Here is a 26,463-nt window from a genome sequence, read left to right as displayed (position 1 = left end):
CAAGTATGGCTGGTGCTTAAATTGACAGCTCAATGCTCTGTCAGTTCCAACTGCCAATCTCATTATGGAAGTAAACGGCTCTATCTTATTTTATCCTGTTCTATACATGATGTACTTAAAAGGACTTAAAAAAATCTAGTAAATGGAAATATATGGTACAATGAACAGTTAAAAATGTCAATTGAATTAGTGGTTGTGTGATATCTTTCAGCATACAATGTGAACACAGATGCTGCCTTTTATAGAGGTTTAGGCATACGAGGAACGCGAAGTGGAACAAATGAGATTTGAATTTTATTATTCTTTTATAGCATAGCATTGCATTGCAGATAGCTTTTCTTAATTAGCTCCTGTCTCAACACCTTTGGCAACTCTAAATAATTCAGAGAATCTAGTCTTTTGTTGTTCTTGTTGCTGTTGCGGTGGTTTCTTTCGCAGAGAAGTAGCCCTTGTGAATGGCAGAAGGTTATCTATTACCTAGTTTAAAAATGATCCTCCAGTTAAACAATTAAACTCACAGGGAGCGTGCTATGGTCCGCTCAGAGTCTTAAACCCAGATCAGCTACCAGATGCATAGTGACAAATCTATCCCAAGGCCTAATCGGTGCCAGGAGTGCTAAAAGTTTGCTTCCCTTTTCATGAGATTTCCTACATGCTCCACCGAGTGGAAAAGTCTGTAGAAGTCAGTTTGATGGAGCTGGTTCCCCAGCAGCTCCTCAGCTCACCTAAGGAGGGACAGGAGGGACCCAGTGCCACCACACAGCTTCAGGAACCTGCTACTGCCTCCTGGCCTGCCATATTTATTTAGCAATAAAATGAGAGCTGGATATAAAATAGGCACGAAACCCATCACTCCCAAGACTTCAAAGCAACAGGCGGTATTTTATGTCAAAATAAATAAACAAATGCATGTAGACAGAAGTTTATGTTTATGCTACATTGCACTGTGGGGCGGGGGGAGGAGGATAGTCCCAGCAGCTCCATTTCTAGACAGCACATCTTTGCATAACTTCTTTGTTGAAAAACTTCAGGGACACGGTGTCTTATAAGGATTCCCTCGGGCTCCCAGCCTCTCCCTCACTTCACAATGTGTGGGCAGGATACAGCTGTTCAGCTTCACTGCGTGGTCTTCTCATCCAAATGGTTCACATAATGCAAAAATTGCGTCCCTCAAGGCACTATGGAAATTCACATCCTAACAATTTCAAATGCCTATTTATTTCACAGCCTAGTGCAAATATTACGTCTGCTCCAGAGTCCACTGTTTCAAATGATACCACAGTGCCTCAGATTAGGTCTGTGGGACTTCTTTTGTACCTAAAAAGGAGAAGGAATTTCTTATTCTTTGCAGAACAACAGAAAATAATTATTTAGTTTTAAAAAAATCACAGTGACGTATTCCTTCCCCCCTGCCCCCTGGCCCTGGTTTCTTTCAAGGCAAGTACAAACTTCAGAAAACTTGTGAATTGCATAAAAGGTCATTCTGGGGCTTAGCACAGCTCATTAGAAAGGAGTATTTTAGGTTAACTATTGCACTATAACCTGTTCACCTACTCCAGCTGAGTAGTCCCCATTCACAACAGAAGCAAAAAGGATTTTTGCTGCTGTACATCATATAAATGCAAAATGATACGAAATGTTTATAGACAAGGGTTTGAGAAATTTCTAACTCAAGCTTTCAGCAATGACATTAGTCTGAAAAAGTGGTCCTTAGTTTTTGGCATCCATTTCAAGCCTGGGAAGCAAGCACATAAGAATGAGCTTAGCTCAGGAAGCCTGGGGAACCTCTGTCCAATATCAGCCCTGGCCCAGATCCTTGCGTGGCCCCAGGCAAGTCATATAAGGACACATCCAGAAATGAAGGGGCTCACGTACAGTCCCACTGAATGCGGATCCTGGCCCCACCAACACACTGTGTCAGGGAGTGTTTACAGTAAAAAAAAAAAAACACCCCAATATTTACTGCTACATATGTTCTGCCCATCTCTCTTGCTCATGTCCCTCAACTTTGTTTGCACTTCACCCCCAGAAACGTTGTTCATATGTGTCCTTTAGCTCAGGTGTAAAAGAAAAAGAGATTTGCCAGGTTATGCAATAGGAAGTTTAGTGAAAAATGCAATTGCAAACCCAAGCTGCATGAAATGGTCAACAGAGAGCTCTGGCACAGGCACCCTGTGTTAAGCCCCAAATTTAATTCAATCCATCAGAAAAACAAAAGGAAAGAGGAAAGAGGATAAGAGGCTGATATTTTGGCAGCATCTGCCTCTTCAGAAGACAGCAGGTGCTGCCAAAATATTAGACTCTCTCATCTGTTTTCCTCATTGTTTTTGTGACGGGGGGAATTAAATCCTACAGTTGCAATTGATCTAACATGCCAAGGCTCCTTCCTGATAATTGATTATGTTCTTGATCTCCTTTTTTTGACATGCCCTATCCCCAGATGTCCATTGTCCCTCCAAAATCTCTCTGTGGCCCCTAAGCCTTAATTAGGTCTTGCAGGTTCTGTTTCTGTAGTGTTTTCACTGCTGCAGGTTTCACTTCCACTCCAGATCTGACTTTTCTTCAGGTTCCAGCTGTAGTTCAAAGATGCTCTGCTGTTCTTTGCCATCAGATGCTTGCCTGAACTACTTTTCACAGCAGTTGTTGTAGCTGCTGCCCCAGTCCTCTGTGAACAGCTGCTGTTCACCTCAGCACTCATGAAGGATTGACAGCAAAGAGTGAATATGAAACAGTAACTTTGGGTTAAACCTAAGGAAGGAACTTAGGCTTCATGATAAAATGCAGAATTCAGGTACCTGGTTCAGGAATGGAGCAGAAAAATTTAATTTACATCTCTACACTGTGTTACACAGTATGCACCACGAAATGGGATTTACAGGAAAACAGTGCATTGCCATTAGCAAGCCCAGCTGAGGGGTGTGTAAGGCATTGCATTTCTCCCAGGCAGAAACACTTAGCCCAGAGCTGAGGTTTGGATGTCTCTATGACTTAAATCCCCATCCTGTTTAAATGCCTAAGTCATGCATTTAGGGGCACAGTAAACAGCATGGATATTTCGCACTATTGCCTACCTTGTGGTTAAGCCATGACACAGGAAGACAAACCAGAGGAAACCCAAGCCCAGCACCTAGGGCTAGGGCAACCAATTAGAAGAGGGGGAGCTGAATTTCCAGCTCCTGCTCCCTATGTTTTCTGGAGACTTTCTAATGCAAGGACAAGGGCCAAGGCAGAAGTCTTTCCTCTCCCCTATGACAGCCTTACTCACTTGCTCAGAGTTGCACTCTCTTTTGTGTGCTCTTCAGGTAGCTCCGTAACTGTTTCCTACCTGGCTGCAAAGTTTCCTAGTATCAGCATATTGTGCAAACGGTGGTTTTGAATGAAGTCAGCTCTCTGTAGCAGACTGGTAGGTGTGTTTTGAGCCTGTTTAGTGAACTAAGGACTGGAGGGCAGGGGATTTTGAAACCGAGAAGCCTATATTTTTGTAAATCAAATCAAGCATAGGTAGGAGGGAGATATCCTCCTCTTGGCCAAAACAACAGTTACTGCTACCCTGGAGTACAGCAGAACTAACATTTAAAAGACTTTGCAAGAACATTTACACTCTTTTAGGGTATCTCACGTTCTGAGCTGCTTAGGTAGAGATCTGCTGGATCATTGGGTTTGAGTGAGGATCTATAAAAGGTCTTATTCCAGACTACACAGAACATCAGACAAGGTACACACTTGTGAGTAGGGAGGAAAGGGGGCTCTAGGCAAACATCTCCATGGGAAGACTGAATAAAAGGTGGCACATTGTGAGGAGGACACTGCTTAAAGCAAACCAAACTAGACATCCTCTGCCCTGCAAGTCACCGGCCACTTACTAACATCATAAGATAGGGTTTGACATTTGCTTTTCTGCTCCAACTCCCAGAAGTTTGTCTGCTGGATGAGAGCCCCTTTGGAAATGCTGGTGTGCTGCCTTTTGAATTCCTTTCCCTGGTGCACCCTGCCCTGTGGTTTTTAGCAGCAGAAGTGGTGACTTCAAAGTAAGCGGTGGGAATTAACTTTTAAAAGGTGGGCACTCAGTAGCAGCCACATTAGCAGCTGACTATTTCAGAGAACTTACTAAAGTAGAGGGGCCTTAGTAGCAAGGAATACATTAACAGCTACAGGGTACTTACAGTGCAGAGCGAATAGCAGCCTGTTCTTTATTTATCAGCTGCCACGCTGGTAACTAGCTTTGGCAGAGCAGCGGACTAAGTCAGGAGTCCAAGGAACAAAAGAGGCAGATTTCTTTCTGTAGTGTTTAGATTCTGCATTTGCAGGCTGTCTTGCTAAAGACACAAAGAGAAGAGAGAGACTATGGCTGTGATAATCTACATAGCAATGCAAGGTTTAGGGAAGCAGAATTCCAGATCACCTGGGAGAGGGCAGGCGAGACCAGAGGGTGTTTGGATAGCAAATACAGTGCCAGTTTTTAATGGAAGCACACAGAGCATAGAGAGGCAATGAATTGTACAGTAGTGACACGTACTTTGGAGGGGATGGCACAATAGTATCACAGTGGCAGACTTTTAACAGCTGTGGGTGCTCTGGGCACACCCAGCTTTTCTAAACCCATTCCGCATAGCTCCTAACACAATTATCATAGCCACATTTCCAGCCAACATTAGGTCAGTAGCACTCAGTATTTGGAGCTCTTCAGAAAATTGGCTCCTACTTTTTGGCAGTAATTGAAAACTGAGCTCTTAGGAAAATGGGAGCTCTAAATGCTTGGATGACATTTCTCAACTTTGCTCACAAATAGGAGAATCTGTAAGCCACAAAGGCAATGCCATCAGCCATCTTTTAAGGATATTACCATCAGACAGACTATTTTACATTTGCTCTTGTATTTCATCCTCATGAGAACTATAAGACAAAGTTAGCAATAACAGAGTGACAGACCACTACAGCATTCAGATTCAAATATCCCCTGTTTTAATACACAGCTGTATCTAAACAGAAAAAGCACTGATGTCCATGTAGGTAACAGTATGTGTAGTGCATGCCTGTTCCTTTAAATGAAAGGAAACGCCAGGCAGTTATCTCCATCAGATTTTATTATGTGACATAGGATGAACAATTACATACTGTGCAATAAGCTAAGTGAGGTTTTAATCGCTGCTGCATTTATGGATGGTTTATCCTGACCTTTCATAGCCTTAAAAACTAATAACTGAAGCAAAACGAAGTTTACCAGCTCCTCTCAGAAACTATCCATGTGAACATAATCAAATCCAAGGCATTAGTAAAGCCTGGATTCCTGAGCTGGTGGGGAACTGAGTCACTTCCCATGTCATAGAATCATAGAATCATAGAATCGTTTAGGTTGGAAAAGACCTTTAAGATCATCCAGTCCAACCATTAACCTAACATTACCAAGTCCACCACTAAACCAATTAAGGGTAGAGTAGTAATTAATTTCATGTTCCCTGGCTTGGTGGCTGGATTATTTTTTAATGAAAGTAAAACTAGGAATCATTAAGGTTGGAAAGGACCTCTAAGATCATCAGTCCAACCATCAACCCAACACCACCATGCCCACTAAACCATGTCCCAAAGTGCCACGTCTACACATTTTTTGAACACCTCCAGGGATGGTGACTCCACCACCTCTCTGGGCAGCCTGTTCCAATGCTTGACCACTCTTTCCATGAAGAAATTTTTCCTAATATCTAATCTAATTCTCCCCTGGCACAGCTTGAGCCCATTTCCTCTTGTCTTATTGCTAACCACTTGGGAGAAGAGACCAACACCCACCTCACTACAACCTCCTTTCAGGTAGTTGTAGAGAGCGATAAGGTCTCCCCTCAGCCTCCTCTTCTCCAGGCTAAACAACCCCAGTTCCCTCAGCCGCTCCTCATAAGGCCTGTGCTCCAGACCCTTCACCAGCCTTGTTGCCCTTCTCTGAACACGCTCCAGCACCTCAATGTCTTTCTTGTATTGAGGGGCCCAAAACTGGACACAGTATTCCAGGTGCGGCCTCACCAGCACCGAGTACAGGGGGACAATCACCTCCCTGCTCCTGCTGGCCACACTATTCCTGATACAAGCCAGGATGCTGTTGGCTGCCTTGGCCACTTGGGCACACTGCTGGCTCATATTCAATGAGCTGTCAACCAACACCCCCAGGTCCTTTTCAGCCAGGCAGCTTTCCAGCCACTCTTCCCCAAACTTGTAGTGTTGCATGGGGTTGTTGTGACCGAAGTGCAGGACCCGGCACTTGGCCTTGTTGAATCTCATACAATTGGCCTTGGCGTGTCAATCCAACCTGTCCAGGTCCCTCTTCAGGGCCATCCTACCCTCCAGCAGATCGACACTCCTGCCCAATTTGGTGTCATCTGCAAACTTACTGAGGGTGCACTTGATCCCCTCATCCAGATCATTGATAAAGATATTAAACAAGACTGGTCCCAAAACAGAGTCCTGGGGAACACTGCTTGTGACCGGCCGCCAACCGGACTTAACTCCATTCACCACTACTCTCTGGGCTCAGCCATCCAGCCAGTTTTTTACCCAGCAAAGAGTACATCTGCCTAGGCCATGAGCCGCCAGCTTCCCTAGGAGAATGCTGTGGGAGACGGTGCCAAAGGCTTTACTAAAGTCCAGGTAGATGACGTCCACAGCCTTTCCCTCATCCACTAGGCAAGTGACCAGGCCATAGAAGGAGATGAGGCTGGTCAAGCAGGACCTGCCTTTCATGAACCCATGCTGGCTGGGCCTGATCCCCCAGTTGGCCTGCACATGCCCATTGAGCATGCTCAAGGTGAACCACTCCATAATCTTCCCCAGTACCAAGGTCAGGCTGACAAGCCTGTAGTTCCCTGGATCCTCCCTCCAGCCCTTCTTGTAGATGGGCGTGATGGTGCTAGACAAGCCATGTCTTTTATTTTTGACCAAATTAGAAAAAAGGGTATGGGTTTTAAGGCTAAGGCCAAATCATCACCCAAAGTAAATTACACTGAATTTGCAGCTTTCATTGTCTGCATATAAGACATAGCAACCATTGTGATATCTTTAATGAAGAATACTTATTCTAAGAAATGTGACATATCTATGTACAGTTATATAGAAATTATGCTAGATAAATGTCATACTAAAAAGGGAGAGCTCTGTCTTACAGAGATACCAATTCTATGGGAAGATTCTCTTAAACAAAGAGATTTGATGAAGTCCATGTGTAGGCTAGTAGCAGAGCTATGAACAAAACCTGAAGTTTCACCTTTTCTCCCTTTTCATTATACCACCATGGCTTTCCAGAGAGGTGAATGAGATGACAAGGAATAAGAGATGGTATTTAACACAGTTTTTTCATTAACATTTTTCTGCTTATCCCCTGAAGACCCACAGCTGTCATTAGGACTCTAATCCACAATTTTCTCCATTCCAGAAAACTTGGAATAAGAATTGCCTCCCCTTCATATGTTCTTTGCATGCCATTGTTTTATGGACTTTCATGCCTCTTGGAATCACACAGTGCCTTGCAACCCTAATGCATCCAGGAGGCAATAATTTGAAGTAAAAGACTTGAAGAATTGCTACCATGAAGCTAACTCTAATGATAATCTCTTTTCACCAAAACCATGTTTGTAAACACAGGAATACAAAGCTGACCAATTTCAGCTTATTTCAGATGTGAAGGAAACAAGATACTGTGATTCTCTCTTTTTCTTTTTCTTTTTCCAAAATGGATGGCACATTTGCAAAGCCTGCCTGCAGCAAGCCCTGTCTACCTGTGGTCTACTTCAGAAGAGTGGCTTTTCAAGGCCTCTCACAGGCTGCCTCATTGCAGGCTTGGTGACAAAATTGCCTACAGCAATACTTAGCCATTTTATTTGCCATCCTCAGCTGCAAATGCAAAGGAACCGACACACCTCAGATTAAACTCACCACAAACATTCAGAGAAGTTAATTGTTGTGATCTGACCCACAAAAGAGAGAGAAAATGTACATATCCTATGAGTTTGCAGGCATTGCTCCTTGCAGCTGCACAGCTGTCCTTCACACATGAAAGAAACACGTCTGGCTACCAAATATCTCTTTCAGCTTTTCCTTCTATACAGCTACATTCAGTTTTCTCCAAACCACAGCTCTGAACAACATTACAGCTGCCTGGGCCAGATCCCCAGCAGTTGTAACCCAGCCTGGCTCCATGGATTTCAAACGCCTTTTCCACCCACTGGAGACTTTGTCTGCAAGTTGAAAGTACTTCCCTCTCTTCCTTCCCTGCCTGCCACGCAGACATACACACACACATCCACATACATGGTAAATGGAATGAGTCCAAAAAGTTATTCTCAACTGTGGTAGCTTTTTTTTTTTTTTTTTTTTTTCCAAACTAACGTGAAAGGAAAACTTTGAAAGCTTTCCAGTGTGAATGTTCCTGGGGCAAAAGGGCTGAATGTAAACAATAGCTAGAGCTTGGTTCTGCAAGAACTTTTAACGTGGAGTCCTAAGTCAAGCGTCTTTTCCTCTTCCTCTTCTTTGCCTCCTACAGCTACTGTGTAATGTACACACTTATGCATCGCTCTGTCAGACATTCTTCATGGCTGCCAGGTCACTGAGTACATGGCAGCTTCTGCCAGGGAAGTAGAAATGTGGTGGTCTGGCATTTTTGATAATGACTTTCTCCCAGTGAGTTGAGGAAGATAGCCATTTTTCCCTAGTTTGTGTGTTTTTCCAAGGAACAGGTAAGACATACCAGAGAAGCATCTCCTGCTTGGCTACGTGCATGTGAAAACTGCTGGGAAAAACAGAGAGAAAGGATTCTATCTTGTGGTAATTAGGGCAAGGGGAAAACAAGGGGGGACATGAAGAAGGTGGAACCTTTGGTCCCTGTTCCATAGTTTCTTTGAGCCTTGAAGTGGTTAAACCAAAGAGCTTCTGATTTTCAGAATTTTTCAATAGCAGCACTCACAGATCAGACAACATCATTAAAGTGGGAACAATCACACAATAGGATGCTGGGAAAAGGGGTCAAAAGATAACAAAGGCTTCTGTTTTGATTTGCTACAGAAAAGGTAATCATCACCAGAGTGGGATTTGATGAAGTCAAGTTGGATAGACCTACCTTTACTCTGGAAATAGTGCAACTTGCCACTAAAGAAACTGCAGTTGAGCTGGGTGAGGTGAACAGAGTTCAGGGAAAGACCATGAACTTTGGCCGCCCCATCATCTACTGCAAATTCAGAGCATCTCTGAGCATTTAGTGAGTTCTCTATGACTCCCTGATAACCTTCCATGGTACAGAGCCATTTTCTGTTTATACAGCTCTGGGGTCCAGGATGATCCTGTTCCAACACATGTACAATGTTCAGCAGATGAAGCCTCTCAGTGCCTTTGCAATAAAAACCACAGTAAGACTGTTAACAAGGCACTATCTTTTAAATTAATCTCTCCAGTATAAAGTTGTTGTTGGTGGGCTATTAATATGTTTTAGATAACCATATTATCTGAGCATCTTCTGGGCAAATGAAACTCATGCAAATTTTTTAGCTGATTTCATCATCCCACTGTCTCTTTTCTCTTTGCAAGGCTTTAACACTTCTTAGCATATAGGCTGCTGTTTTTGCAAAAAATTTTGTTGCAGTTAATTTTTTTTAAATGGTTGACCAATTGGATTTGAAAGGTGCAACTCTGATGGAGAAAAAAAAAAAAACCCCTGCTCATTTGACTAGATCCAGTTGTGAAATACATTAATAATCTCCAGAGATACTTGGCTGAATCCTAAATTCATATATAGGATTGTTGATGCTGTTGATTTTTTAACTTCTAGATTCATAATGCCCTTCATGCAATGAATAAATGTAACCATACTTGTGGAAGAGAAGATGGCCTGTCAGAAACTCTGGCCATCTGCAAGGCTGGTTTTATATATGACTGTTTCCTTCCTTTGGTGAGCAACACAGGGATTTCCAGATTCAGCAACTCGGCATCTTCCTTTAAAGCATGCACCAAATTTGTAATATACCACAGGCTGGCTTTATTAGATTAATTAAAGAAACCTATTAATTTCCAAGTAAATGAAGAATATTTTTAATCATTGCCTGTGAACCACTTAGCGCATTAACTTGTCCCTCTGAAGTCATTTACCCAAGTGTGCCCTCAGTTTGCTTAATCCATAACTGGTCAATAGTATATTAATATTACAGTCTCATTTCGGATCTAAGCATGTCTGAGCCTATTAAACTGTCACCCTGGATTTACTTGCAGGGAAAAATTATCTGCATTCAGAGATAGAGGGAGAAAAGTATTAAAGTGAATCGAGCACTAATGAAATTAATCATAATCATAGTAAGTACTTTCAACTGCTATCACCCAGTGGGAGATGCTGCTACAAGAAAGTCTTCCTGCTCTATTGTTTTTATGGCTGAGCTGTGGAGCATACTGTAGCTTTTGTTTGTTCCAAAGAGACTGATAACGGTCTGGCGATCATTTGGAATAATTTTTTTTTTTTTTTTTAACTAAGAATCAACCTTAGAGACAACCTTGAAATACAAGCCACTTCATGCAAAGCTTGTTCTACTGAACTAGTTTAATGTAGGTCAGACCTACTGTAGTTTGTGTTATAATTCATTCAAACTGTGAGACTCCATCTCTTGCTGCTCCATCTCTTGCTGTTTACTTTTACTGCACTGCTTGTGAACCTAATATATATAATTTACAGATCCAAGACAATAGGAAAGAACAAGTCAGGAGAAAAATGATCTATGTCCCTACAGTGTAAGATACATTTAGATATACAGAGCCAGATCCTGAGCTGTGTAAATCAGAATAGGTGCATGGTGCAGTAAAGCCAATAAAGCTATGCAGTTTTATATTAGTGCTTTGAGATTATCCTTTATAGCACTTCCTTTAATTCATGCAAAAATTTTATAATCCTTTAATAATAGTTGAATTTAAAAAATGCTTTCTTTTTTCCTTGCAACTGTTGGGGTCTGTAGTGGCAAGACATTAATTTGTATCCTGTTTAATACTCTGTGAAACTTTTGAAGGGTTCCCCCACATATCTTCTTTGAATTCTTCAGCTGTCTAGAAACTCTGGTGTTGTGTGGATTAAACAGTTGAAGGAAACCTCTGATGAAGAGGAACATGACAATGGGAAAGACAAAAAATAGCAGCAGATCAAAAGCAGTTATCTCTAAAAACAAATTCGGTACGATCCACAATTAAGCAACATTTGACATTTTAAAAATATTTGATCAGTGTTTTGGCTTACAGAACTGCTTAAGGGGCACTGTGATGTGTAAATTAAATTCAAATGAAGGTTAAATATAGTTCTTTGGGAAAGACTGCACAGTTTAAATTACCTAATTATTTGGACAAAATCTGTTCTCCTGTAATTAAATGTATACAAAAGAATGTGTCTTTTTACTAAGTACATTTGGAGAGGAGATGTTTATCAGCAAATGGTTACTTCCTCTTGAAGATTGTAAAGATACTGTCATCACTCAGAACTGTGTAAGAAGGTGGAAAGTTAGTTTATACATTTATCAGAGCTCTGCTGAGGTTGAATGGAAGTAAGACAGAGTGCGCCTGTATTTTGCTGTATGCAGCTCTCCAGGTCCTGATCCTGCAAAGCCCTTTAATACATGCTTTGCTTTAAGTCTTTCCCTAGAGTTCATACCTATGCAAGAAGGTATATACCAAGGCAATGTGCCCAGTCAGTGTTCTGGTGATGAGCTGATAATTCTTCTAATCCATGTCTGCTACAATGCAGGAACACTATTTGCAGTACCCGGGTCCAGATTTCTGCCTTGCATTCAGCTCAGACCCTCTCGTTCTGCAAGTGTTCCCAGGCTTCAGAAGGACGACTGCTGGAGTGAGTTACGGCCCCATGTGAGTAAGGGGATGAGAGTCTGGATCACTGGGGTTTGTTTAGTCTATTTTTAAATGTGTTGAGTGAGGGGATTTCATCATCTTTCTGAGGGAGACTCCTCCTGAGCCTAGCAGATGTCAACAGCAGGATATCTTTCACATGATATTGGGCATGAACTTTCTCTTCACCTTTTCCGTTCCTCTTCACCTTTTCCATTCCTCTTCATTATGTTCTTTTTCACTTAGCTGTACCTCTACCAATAGTCACACCCTTCAGTATTTCTGTTTATTTCTCCAGAGCCATTGCTCACTCATAAACTGTGCCTTTGGTGTCACTCTATCCGCCTCCTTTCTGCTTTGGGAGGGCACCCTTTTCACCCTTTTCTGCCTCCCTCCAGTTCGCCCATTCAGTTCAAATGTGCTGCATGTGGCTGACAGACAGAAATGTCAGCCTTGCCTAGGGCTCAGAGCTCTATACCATCAATTTAATATTGCAATACAGGCGTAACACACTTGGATTGTTCAATTCCTGTTCATGAACCAAAGTCTTGCTCTCCAAAGGGCTGGAAATTAAGTCTGCACAGTGTGCCTAAGCTTCAGAATCCCGTTCACTGCAGCAGGTTTGTGATATGGAACAGAACCTTGGAAAAGAAAATAAAAAGCAAGGTCATATTGCTTAGAATTCTGAAATTTTCAATATGTACTGGGAATTATGCAAATATATGTGGTTTCCTAGGTTAGAAGAGTAGCATGGCTCTGCATGTCTGGTCCCCAGTTGTAATATCTGTCATAATTATATTGGAGAAAAAATTGCATGCTCATTAGAAAAAGTGCATTGGTGCACAAAACTTATGTCTTGTGGGCCCAGAGCATCTGAACTGCATGTGGGAGGAATGTTTGGGTTTCACACATGTGTCAAGGAGGGATTTTTCAAAGTGAGTGGGAAATTAAAGGCAGCTCATCAAACTTTCCCACAAGTTATTTTATAATCCACTCTCTTTATTCAAATTCATTCTGCAGAACACTTACAGGAAAAGGAAGAGAAAAAGAGAAGGGGGAAAAAAAAAAAGAAATGAATTTATTGCTAATAGTCATAAAGGGAAACCATAAATCTACTGGGGCCATGCAGTGAGTCTAATAGTGAGTAAGAACACATGTAATCAATATGAATGTATTCATTTTTATTTTCTCTCAGCCACAATCAATATGCATGGTATCTCACTGCTGAATAGGAAGGCACAGCTTTTGCCCCAGTGAGTTTAAAATAATTCAGCAAAACTCCTGCTGAGTTTACATTGAATCATGAGTTTGGTTCTAGCTAGACAAAAAGCTCAGGCAGGCAATATGCTGACAGGGAGCAAAACTGGGAGCCAGCAATTCTAGAAAAGAGCTGGGTGCAGGAAGGCAAGGGAAGAACGGAGCACTAAGGGGTGACTTTGAGGAAGAAAGACAAACTGCTGCAGTTTCTTCTCTGGGTGGTGGAAAAGATTGCAGAGCAGAAGGAAGCTGTCCCCAACCTTTGGTGCAGCATGAAAAAAAGATTCAAAAGTGATATTCACAACACTGCAGGAAGGAGTTGCTAGCATGCAAGGAGCTGACCTCCACAGAGCTTCAACCTTCATGTGTCTCCTCCAAATATTCATTTACAGTGCCATTCTTAATTGTCCTCATAGCCCCTGTCCATGGTTACATGTACCCAAAGGGCATAAAACAGCACTGGTGGAGTTGCCAACAGCAGGGTAGGAGGAGATGCAGGCCCTGGGGAAATCTGGAAGTGCACTGGCTCCTGCTATCGACACCCTGGGCAAACGCCTTTGTAAAGAGCAGGCACGGACGGTGAAGCCTCTGCTCTGTTCCCCATCACTAACACTGCTGAGCAAGCAGCCTGTTGCATTCTCCGTTGACTTTAATTTGCAAACAGCCTTAAAGCATTGCAGAGAACAGCATGGGATTTTTTTTTTTTTTAATGATGGTAACAAAGGCTTGGCTTTGTAATGCCTGTAACATAATTGCTGAACAACCAAAGACTACACAAGGTGTCATACAGAAACAAAGAAAGAGGTCATCCTGACCAGAGTGGGGAATGAAATCAGAGAGGAACATTCATATTCATTGAATCAACCTTCCGCACTATCATGTCTGGACATTGAACCTACCTGGGGCACAAATAAAAATCCAAACAAATAAATAGAACTCTTTCACGTGCTCTTGAACTGACCTGCAAGAACAGTGGCTGTGTCCCTCAATCCCACCAAGCAGGCAGCCTGAAAACAGTTCAAAGAGCAGTTAGGTATCTAACTTTCACTGCAATTCAAGAATGTTGACCATTTAGCTACTTTTTGAACACACACATAAAACACTGCTCTGTGTCAGACACTATGTTTCTCAATCGTCCCTCTCTTTTCCTGCACAGAAGTTCCAGAAAAATCCTCCTAGACGAGCTCTCCAGGTGATTAGTATCACCATACACTGCTTACCTATTCACTTCCCACGCTGGTGATATTCTAGTTATTACACTGTGTCTTGTCATAACCGTCAGTTTGTTAGACTCCTAATGAAAAGACCTAATTCCTTCCCTGACTGGTTGGGAGGTTTGGCTAGTGGTACTGTGTAAATGAAGAAGACAGTTATTACTATTATTATGAGTGTTACATTAGTAATAACAAGGAACTGTGGTCAGGTATGTCAGATGTACAGGAAATGAGAGAGAATACCTACTTAAAAAGAAGGTTAAAGTAACAACTGCTTTTCATGAACTGAGGAGAGAGATTTGCATGTGAAAAAGAAAATTATGAGCTCGGCAAAAAAATTCCTGCTAACATTAACTCCAATTTAAAAACTATTTAATTTTGCCATGCATTTTAGCCCAGGGAACACTGGCTTCCTGAAGCATGCAGGCAAGCTCATTAGCTGCTCATGGGAATACCTGCAGGAAGGGAAGTTTGAGCTCATATATTTGGTGATTCACATCCAGTGAGAACTACACTACCCTGAGTGAGTGGAGGATTCAAGGAGAGAGCTCCTGTCCTGTGCCAGAGAGGCCAATGACTAAGGAAGTCAGTAAAAAACTAGACAAGTTAAGGCTGGTCTTTTCCTACTGCATCTTCACAGCTTTTGGCAGTCAGTAGGCCTTCATCTCCCTGAAAAGGCCCAGGTGGCACCTGGACACAAGAGTGTTGACAACCCCATCAAAGGATTTGTCTCACCTTTTTGTTGGCTCTTGAGCTATGGCATACCAGTGCACCTGGGCCAGATGCAAACATATTTCAGACAACAGAGTATGAGGAAAAAGAGTGATGTAAACACCACCTGTAGTCCTGAGTACAATTCTCCAAGGCAGAGATACCAGCTTAGCTGTCAGGTGGAGTTAGGTCCTGTTTAATTGGACAAGTAGAACTCTAGATGACAGTGATCTAGTTATCTCCTCACAAGTGATATGCAGGCCACAAGCATTCAAAATGTGACACAGCGAATACTTTCAAATAGTGATCTGCTCACAGCAGCTTGCTTTCAAAGTAAGAGGCAATATTTTTCTCTAGGGAATGATTCCTTGCAGCTTGTGCACCAAGCCCTAAGCCAAAAAAGCCCACCTATGCCATGGAATATCTCTCACCAACTGCAAGGGGCTATCTGTAAAGTCCTTTCCAAAGAGCAAGCTAATGAAATCAGTGCATATCAAAGACCAGTCCAGACATTACTCCATTCCTTCAAATGCCCAACACACCAAGACATGAGCCAGAGAAGTGCTGCTGCGTCACACTTAAACATGGATGGAGAAACCAAACACAACAGCAAGAATGTCAAGTTGGCCACCTATTGTATTGGTCTGTTTACTCTTTTCCATTCTGATGTTGATCCAAAACTCTCATCGCAATCCATCTATGCCTTAAACACTGTCTGGCATATTTTTCCAGAGAAAACCAGGAAGCTCATTAGCTTCCTTTAGAAGATACAAATCTGCAGCTCAACATAAACTTAAAGAAAACATATTTGATTTCCTGTACCGGAAGGTAATCTTTGCAAAACTAACAGCAGAGCAGTTGATACATCTGCAAGATTCTTGTTTGCTCACAGTCTGTTCATGGGACACCTCAGATATCTGAGCATGGAAGTAGCTCTACTTCATATCATCTGCAAAGCCTTGGATGAAAAAAAATTGAGGAAAGTGGAGGAATAGGAAGATAAATTTTCACAGTAGCAAAAAAAGCACAGGAATTATTTCAATTAAACAGACAAATTAAAAAAAAGTTAAATGGATGCAGTTTCTTCTTATTTTTACAGCTGGCTAAAGACTGAGTAGTAGCAATTCAGTGCTTGTACAATGGCATCTGCACAAACAGCTGTAGTTCCCTTGTGTAAAACATACTGGATACAGCAGCAAATTCGCTTGAACTTGGTTTCACAGGCAGCGTGGTCTAACAAAGGAATGGTTAATGATTTCTGCTAAATAATAGAAAGCTTCAGACACAGGGCAGTGTAGGATGCTCCTTACTCTCCCTTTGTCTAGGCGCACATCTTAAACCTTGCACAATCTAATTTGGGGGGAGGGTTTGGGGAGTGTAAGGGAGAGGCAGTGAAAAGAAATCTTCATTCACTTTGCCTGGCTGTGGAGTAGACCACATGGATTATCTTTTTATTTACGTTTACTCTTCTCTGAGCATTTGTGTTTAAAAAGCCTAATATGCCCTATCAAAAAGATTATGTGTAATTGGCTTGATGCTCATCTCCTTGAAACTGATGCTGGGAGGCATACCAGTGTATTCAATTTAGAAGTTTGTATATAGGGCAGCATCCAATAAAAGCCCCTGAAAACTGATAAAGCTGCATATTATACAATTTCTCTGTTGCCCCTCTTTATTTTTTTTTCTGTGTGCAGAGAAAGGTAGAACATTTCTGTACTTGATTAAGACAAGTTAGTGGAGATTTTTTGGCAAGGGTTGCACTGTGTTTTTGGTATTAACCTCTTAGATCACAGCAAGCAGCTTTTGAAGTTGGCTGGAGGCTGAAGGAAAGTTTTTCATCAAGGGACGTACCACGCCTGCCTCCTTCCAAGGGGAGGCTGGGGGCAGAGGGGGGAGTTGGAAGGTCACTCTATTCTGCCTGCCACATCATGCAATAAATATTAACTGGGGATGATTATTGAATGCAAAGAAATAAATAACAAAGGGCTCTTACAAGCCTTACAGCTTGTATGTATCTTGTAAAATGATTAAAGAAAAGTAGGGTTAGGAAAGAATGACTCTGCCAGGTGAAACCTCATATGTTTTACTCCTAGCTAGGTTGCAAAGAAAGTGAAATGATTTAGGGCTTTATATGCCCTTACTTTCCCCCCCACCCCCCCTTCTGATTCCTCCTGACCCCTTCAGGCATCCCAGTAGTCCTGTTCCTGGAACAATGCTGCCAAGTCCACCATCAGCAGCAACAGGTTTTTCTCCCTGCTGCTTAACACACATAGAGCATCAGCACTTTCGCCGTGGGAGCGTGAAGCAGTGCCACTTCTGCCAGGAGAGGAAAGCAGAGCAAGTCCTCTTAGTCCCACCAGCCAGGTGAAGGGGGACTTGCACGCTCTGCCCCACAGGACAAAACCTCGATGCTGCAGCTGGACCTAAAAGAGAAAATTAAGACTGTGGAGTTTCAATTTCCCTGATTAAATCTCCCTATTAAAACAAAAAAAAAACAAAAACAAAAAAAAAAAAAAAAAAAAAAAAAAAAAAGAAAGAAAAAGAGAAATGTGTCCAGTAAAAGAGACTGGAGTCAGACCATGGACTTCATCCCAGACCACAGTCTTTCCAGGCAAGGAGCAAATAGATCTGCAGCTTTATTTCTACCATTATCAGGACAAGGACAAATTGACAAAATTCACATCTTAGTGCAGTTTCAGGTAATGAATGTGCCACAAGATGCAGAAAGAAGATGTTTAATTGACAACTCTTCTAATTGTATTACTTTGAATGCTGGAACAAATAATCAAAGAAACTATTTGTAAGCATCTAGAAGATAACGAGGAGATGAGTTACGGCCAGCATGGATTTGTCAAGGACAAATTGTGTCACACTAATGTAATTTCCTTCCCTCACAGGATAACAGACCTTGCGGACACAGAAGAAGCAGTAGATTTCATATATCTTGAGCCTAGTAAGTTTTCTGATGCTGTCTTGTGTAACATTCTGATAAATAATAGAAGAAAACGTGGACTAAGGGAAACCTACTATAGAGTGAGTGCAAAACTGGTTAGAAAGCCATATTGAGGAGAATAGGTATCAACGGTTCACTGTCAGAGGCTGCATCAAGTGGATTCCACAGAGGTTTGTCTTGGCCTAATACTGTTCATTGCAAATGAACTGGATGATAGAAGAGATTGTGGCGCTATTAAATCGCACATTGCCCATTACTGGGAAAAGTTCCACACCTGCTGCAGGTAAGGACTAGTGTTTCAGGGATTCTTGACCATTTTGAAATAGTCTCAAAAACCAGGATGCAATTCAAGCAAAGTGACTTTTATATTATACAATGACCCAGCAGTAGTCTGTTACTTAAACTAAAAGTTAAGAATAATTGATTTGGTACTACAGCTTTGTAGGTAAGGATCTGTGTGTTGCATTTGGTCAGAAGACAAATCCAAAAACTTAAGAATAATTTTTTTTTTTTTTTCCTTTATTCAACACTTGTAAGATCTCAGGACATTGCATCCAGACTAAGTTTTGGCCACCTAACTTCAAGGAACATGTAGGTCAAGGAGGTCCAAGGGAGAGTAACAACCAAAAATTTGGGCATCTAGGAGAAAGAGCTGGGCCTGCAGAGTCTAGAGGGAAAAGACTGACGCAAAACACAGAAGTGATCTTTGAATCTGTAAGTCATTGTTGTAAAGAGAAAGCGGACAGATTCTTCTCTGTGACCATGGTGAACAGGACAAGAAACAAATGGTTTATGGTTTAGGAAGAGAGTTTAAGTTTAGGCATTAGGAAAAAAATTCCAGTGTTATAGGCAGTTGAACAACGGCACAGACTCCTTTGGGATGCTGTGGAGTCTCCATCACTTAAAAAGATTCATGTACAACTTGATGTTGTCCTGGAGTGGGAAATGGACTAGATGACCTCTAGAAACTCCCTTCCAATCCAATTTCCTATAATCCCATGAATTCTATGAATATAACAATCTGGCTATGTTTAATAAATTAAACTGTAAGGGAGAAAAATAATCCCCTAGACCCAGAGCTAGGTCTGAAAACACTAAACACGTTGTAGTAATAGGCCATAAATTTGCTTTCATTCCCTAAGGACATTTTGTTGCCACAACGACTAACATACCAGAAGCCTCCTCTAATAGTTAAGTAACTCCAACACACTGGCAGGTTCTTTGATTCGTATCTTGGAAGTAGTTGTTTATGTTTATAGAAATAAACTGGTTTCATCAGACATAGAGGTTAGGTCAATCTTCTGAGCTCTGTATGTCTCCAGAGTGTCTCTTTGTAAATCCTCATATGTCTTGAACAGCAAAAACACAACTCCAGACCATTATTAAAGGGCACTTTGAATTATTTTAATCCTATTCCTATACTCACTGCTTCTCACTATAACATTCAAATACCCTACTACCAGAATGAAGACAAGGACAATGCAGACAAGATGTGGTATGGCCTCATCAGCCAATCAGAAAACAACACAAAACTGTGCTGTTCTTCATATTTTATGTAAAGCAGAAAGCACTTTACCTATAAGTTGATGGAAGGGACCCTGAGGGCTTTCCTTTCAATACCATGAGTACAACAGATAGAAAGAGAAACTTTCTAATTAAAATCTTCCTAAGAAAGTGTGGTTTCACAGAAAGGAATAATTATTGCTCTAACATGTCATACCAGCAAAGCAATCCAAGTTATCAACCAGGGGTTTAATTTTCTTTTTGCCTCACCAAGCAGATTCCATAATACATTTTCATATAAATGTCTAGGTTTTATTCTTTTTCACTTGGGTTCACTATGGTGTTACAGGAGAATGAGGCGTCTTGCTCATTTTGATGAGCAAAACCTGGTGGAGGGAAACAAAAGCCACCAACTGCTTTCTGTCTGGATGGAACTAAACAAGTCTCTCAATGAGTTTGAGCTTCAGAGAAAATAAGGTCAGAATGAACCGCCCTTATAAAAGCCTGTCCCCCAGCAGTTCATGGGCTTCACACAAGCTACATTTGTTCAAAGTAGTCCCAAGAGGACAATGCAAGCCCAGTTTTACTACCACAGGATATAAGGTGGTATCAAATAATGAATCCAAGTATTTCCCTTCTGAACTCAGCCCAAAGCACTGTTAAAGTTTTCTAATATAAAATAATATACCATGAAGTGGAAATCTTTCTGATATTTTGTTATTTTAAGCTGTGGCAATATATATTTCCCTTGGAAAATATAACTCCGCTCTCATTGTGTGCTTTTTTGTTTTCTGTTTAATCTGTGATGCATATCTGAATGGAATTTTTGCCTGTAATTCTATAAAATTTACTCTGAACCGCTGCTTATGCTCTACTGATCACAACTCTGTTTTAAGGATTGGCTCTTATTTTCAATCTTCTCTTCACTGCCCTTTTGCTGTATTAGAATATGAGTAGTAAGAGGGAAACGATTTTTGCACATTTAACACTTTGTTTCCCCTGGACTTCTGTCTAGGGCTAAGGGGATCTTGCTACCTCACATGAGCAAACCAGGAAATCATACTGCTGGAATGACACACTTAGTAAACCTGATAGACACACACATGCACATTGACCGATATCTTTGCTCTCCAAACTTTTTTGGAGTTTTCTACTATGTTTCAGCTGTGACAGTTATGGCAAATGTTACAAAAGAAGGAGGCTAGATCCTCAGCTGGTGTACATCTACTTAACTGTGAAATCCTGAGCTATGGTTTACACACCTGTATGGCAGGCCAGATTTAATCATGGCTTTAGACCATAACCTCTGGCCATTGGCCCCAATGGTCACTGGTTCTAATGAGCATTTTAAAATGACACTGATTGAAGAAGCCCCACATCATTTAATTAATCTTCTGCAGGAAATGGCTTGATTTGTTTTCAGTCCAAATAAAGCCTCATATCACTTCCAAAAGTGATTTTAAATCAAAAAGTATGACAACTATGCCAAGGCTAAATTGGACCCTGCACTTACAATCACTTAGCAGCTTCCCAGGTTCTAAAGTACAGTATTTCATTAGCTGCTAAGAAGATGGTGTTTCCTGTGCAAGTTTACAGAGTCTATTGAAGCTGCCTCAGTTGGGACACTTTAAAAGCTCAGAATTCATAGGGAAAGTCCATGCTTTGTCCATGCTTCAGTAAGGTAAACCTTTAATCATCACAGGTGGAGAAGTGATGTTCAAAGGATGCCACAGAAGTGATTGGACTTCTAGCTTCTCTGTGTCTAACCACAGAGCCACTGCACAGGCTGCAATCCTTGTAAGGTGCAGCACAAGTGAAGAAAGACTGATCACTAACAGGAAAGAAAGTGAGTGAGGTAAGGATAGATGTGGAAAGCAATATCAGAAAGAGGTGTGAGCTTCAAGCTGGTCATTCAGTGGTCTGAGTTACTGCCTGGCTCCTCTGTACATTGGATGAGAGCAAACCAGATGTCTGAAGTACGTTGCCAGAAGTAAACTAAGAATGTCTGAAGTCCCTTTGCCTTTGAAATAAACATGACTTTAAACATGAATACATAAAACAAAGCACAGCTATTTATAGGAAATCAAATGTAAATTAAATGGGATGAGCTTTCATGAAATAGCAAGAAAAAAGAAGACAAAAGAAACAAACAGGAATGTAAGGAAAGCACAGTCAGCATTTGTAATACAGTCATTAGCCATGTTTTGTACTTCTGAATGCCCTCTATTTACTGGCCTCAGAGTCTGCAACCATCAAGGATTTGTCTACAGAAAGGCTGTGGCAGTAGATAATTTGTTTATTCTGCTGCTACTTTTGTCTCTGGTTACCCTTTTGCTGTGGCAAGTCTATTTACACTCTTCATGGATGTAGTGTGTGTGTGTGTGTGTATACATGGAACCAAACAAGGACTGTCCCAGAGCACGCCCATTCATAAGCAAACATGCTCTATCTGTGCAATGCACACAAGGCGCCTCTACACCCAGCACTGGCACACAGTGCAAACCCTGCAGACTGAGTAATGACAAATTCCAGTTACCAGTCAGCACCAGCACCAACTTCTGCTTCACCCAGGTTTTCCTCAAGACCATTCCGCGTGACCGTACATCGAGCTGCGTGGGGAACCTGGGAAGATCTGCCCCAAACCCTCCCACTGGGAGCTACCAAGTTCTGCAAATCTCTAAGTCCTGTGTTTGAGTCTTTTGAAAAGTCTGGGCTCAGTGCCTGACAATGTGGCTCTGATATGGTTGGTATACATACCTAGACAGCTCTCCCAGCCTTTACTTTTCCATTTGTAAAGAGAGACTGTATTTATTACCTCCTGAGCATTAGGAGCTACTGTGAGGATTATTTGTATACAATAGTGATCTAGAAAAGAACATTTCTAAGTGATACCAAAAGGAAATGCCCTCTTTTATTTGTGTTGGCATTTTTTTCCTTCTTATATGGTGAGCTTAATGCCTGTGAGAAGTGCTCAGAAATCCCGTTTCCTTAAAAAACAGCTCAAGGAAATCAAGTATTGCTGCCATGGAACAGTCAATCCCAACATGTTGCAAGAGCCTTGTCACTTTACATTACACACCCTGATGAGATACAGGTTGAGAGATCTGTATCTAAACGGTTTCATGGGTGGTAAGAGGGTCACACATGAAAGTAGCCCCTCTCCCTGCAAGGCAGCAGGTTCTCCGAGGAGATAATCAGGATTTTCTTCCTGAAACAGTTAGTGGATATCTTTAGTTAACAGCCCATCACATACAGGAAAAGTCAGGGACACATTTTTTTTGATTTCGTCATTGTGAGAGCTCAGAGAAAATTGTGGGGACTAGGAAACTGGGTGCATGGGAACCTATACTTTTATGTTTCTATTCTGCCACTACCCTTATATTTTGTGATTTCTCTCCAAAACTGATGGATTCATTATGCTGCACCACCTGCTTTAGGCATTATGCAGCTGCCACAGCAGCAAATGGACAGATACTACATTGTCACTGAACTAACTGAGCTATTGCTTACTGCTTCCTTCCTACAAAGGGGAAGACGATAGACCTGTTTCCCTCAGCACATTTCTTACATAGAGATGGTGCTTTGTTAATAAGCCAAGCCCAGTATTTTAACAACTGCAAGGTGAAGGGTTGAAGCAGTAATATGCCTTAAGGTCATGTGGCACACGGTCATATTTTAATTACCACTGCCTAAGGCTATCTCCACAGGTATGTTTCCTTCCTGCATAAAACATGAACCTGGGAGTGATTTCAAAACACACTGTCAAATAGTCTGTGACTCCAACAGGATGTACACAGTATCAGACTTTAATCCAAGGGCAAATTTTATTTCAGTATTTTATCTTGTAGGCTCAGAGGGGCAAGAGAAAGAAACACTTTTCTGTTGGTAAAATAAAAATGTTTAGCAATGCAAGTTGTATCATACATTCTAGAGATCTTTCATTTCCTTAATAAATACCCAAGCATAGCAAGCTCTCAACACCAATATCCTTTCAATAAAAGGTAACCTTATATGGTCACTACATGATACATGATTTATAAGATGTCATGTTAAAGTAAACTCAAACTCACCAAACACACTGAAGGAAGGAAATGGTTGTCTGGCTCCATATGGTGTTTTCATGTTTCTATTAAAACCAGACTATTCAAACACTGTGGATACCAGCACAGGTTTTAGTTCTAAAGGAAGGATAGAGTCTTATCTATAACATCTGTATCAATAGCATAAAAATTGCTGGCAACACATGAATGTGGTTAAAACACTTAGGGTCATCTTACTGTTGGGGATTAAAAAGACATTGCTCCCGCAGACTGGTTTGTTCAAAGACCTATCATGAAAGTGGATCATTGAAACCCTTTGCTAGCCAAATGTCATACAAAAAGGAATAGGGATAGTTGAACTGTGAAGACCAACTCCTTTGAGACAACCTCCTTTAAAGTAGGGTATAGCATTGCAGAAGTTGAAACCTAATCTTCACTATCATACTTGACACTTAAATCCGAGGTCCAGATTTTTGTGGTCATGCTATTCCGACTAAAGATACTATACTGCTTTCACAAACATCTTCAATCTACAAATTTATCGTGCACCTTAAATAAATAAGAAGTTGCTTATTTATTATGGATGACCATAAAAAAATCTAGGGCACTGAAATAATTTTTCCCGGTCTGGTCCCTCTGTTTTCGCTCCCTGGCAGATCCTGAGAGGCATGCTCCTACAACAGGCTACTTCAGGGACTCCCAAGCTCAGCCCCTGCCAGACTCCACCCAGACATGAGCAGAAGAAACCTGATGTAAACAGAAGGTGGCTGAATTATATTTTTCCTTCCCTATAGGGGGCAACCCTTCACCACTTCAGTGAAGGAGGGGCTACCACATGTCTCATTTCAGGCCCGGGAACATGCTGCATCACCACAGCATAATGAAATCAAAAAGGGGAATGGATTTCAATGCACGTCACAGCAGGTCAGTGCATTTGCTCAGTAGTATGCTGCAAAAAGCTCACATAGTTGCTTTTTAAGTTATTTTTAAACCTGCTGCCAGACCATGCTGTTGTAAAGCCCAGCTGAGCTGAGAACCTGCAATAAACTTAGTGTAAGTACAAGATCTCCTAAATTTTGTAGGGGAGGACTCATCCTACATATTTTCAAGGTGCCCTTTCACTGTACCTTAAGTTATGCTAATGCTTTCAAGCACTCCACTTCGCTTGAAGATTAATGTATTTATCATGTACTTTTGGCTCTACAAGAGTTTTGGTTCATTCATTTCAATGGATAGACAGTGGTCATTAGCCTTATGCATCTACCACTACTTTTACTTTATTAACACAAGTACCTTCAAGAACGTCTGCTAATGAGAATGGCAAGGACCCAGAAAATGCTCTCAATTCTTTGAACTTCACTCACGTCATATTACAAGGTTAATAGTGTCACTACTCCATTACAATTTTTAAGTATTACAACCTCTAAAGCCAGTAGTACTTAATGACTTAAACCTCCCCACCCGCCCTTTTCTTCCTACATTAAACACTATAGCATACAGCAGCTTTTATTTCAGCAGCAAACGCCATCCATGGTTCTTTTGTGTAATGGTGCAAATGGTTTCCATTTAACTTTCCATGTACAGGACACATTGCTTGCTCAGTCAGAGCTACCAGTGGACCCCAGAAGGCAAAACATCTTATTCATTGCCCTCTACAGCACACAGGCAGGGGAGCTGAGTATGGATCAATACATAGGGACCTGAGGAACGTTTTATCAGCTGCAACAGGCACAACATTCCCAGCTGCTTTCTTATCAGGTCAGGGACTTTCATCCAGCTTTTTGGCTCCTCCACCTTCCTATGTCTCTTCCGAGTTTCAGAAAGACAGGCTGAGTTGGAAGAGAATCAGCAAAGTATCTTAAGCATCCTCAACTTCGATAGCACAGTATCTAAAGTGAGGCAGCTGACCCCAACAGGGTGATTCAAGGGGGTGGAGATCAGTACATGAAGCATATCATAAAGCCAACGAGGAGAGCTTGAAGCCTCCTCAGTGGGATTCACAGTGTGTGTGGGAAATCAGAAGGCTGAGGAACAGAGGTAGGTACTGAGCTGGAGCTGCCTGGTGCTTGGCAATAGGAAATGCTGGGCACAGGGCATATCTGGGCTCCTGCTGTTTTTCAGGAGCATTGGTATCCCTGTCTGTGGGATTTGGGCACTTACCTGTGAGCTAGGACACCAAATATTCAGGCTCCTCAGAAGACCACACTTGACCACAGGCTCTAGAAAATCTTCCTGTTACAGGTGGGCCACCAAGCACAGTGTAGGATTCCTAAAAAGCACAGGCAGGAGCACCCTGTGCTGTAATTTTGGGGTTACAGGTGGGAATTTCTGACCTTTGCTGCAATGCTGGATTTTATCACAGAGAGAAGATCCAGGCTTCTTCCTGCCAGAGCAGTATCCTAACCACAAAGCTCACCCACCCTTTCAGGCTGCCCCATAATACCTGTGTCTACATCATGGCAATGCTACCTGCTGTCCTCATGCTGGAGATGAAGTTGTTGGCTTGATTGGAACTCAGCCTTCATCAGCTGAAGAACAGGAGACCCTATTCCCTGCATCATTACTATGGTACAGTGCCAAGCAGACAGATCTAATCCACAGAGCAAGGCAACAGCATGATATCCAGAGGCCTTCAGCCTCATCTGAGAGGAAGAAGAGGCTTTCTTATGTCACACTGCTGTGGGTGTTAAAGAAGGGCACAGGGGTTTGGAGTTGACTCCAGCAGGTGCAGTAGAGGCAGAGTGAGAAAAGGAGAAACCTGCAAGGAGACCCTTTCTGCAAGAAGAAACCTGAGAACAAATTAAGGAACCAGGAAACTCTTTTTCTGGTCTTTCTCTTCAGGATGATGTTCTGTCAGCCCAACAGCCAACACCTGCTCTGGCCTCACCAGGAATGAGGAATATACCAGGAATGAAGGCATGCACTGCCATGTTAACACTGAAAT

Source organism: Pelecanus crispus, chromosome 6 (genome assembly GCF_030463565.1).
Source record: "Pelecanus crispus isolate bPelCri1 chromosome 6, bPelCri1.pri, whole genome shotgun sequence".
NCBI lineage: Eukaryota > Metazoa > Chordata > Aves > Pelecaniformes > Pelecanidae > Pelecanus > Pelecanus crispus.
This window is presented reverse-complemented; position numbering follows the sequence as displayed.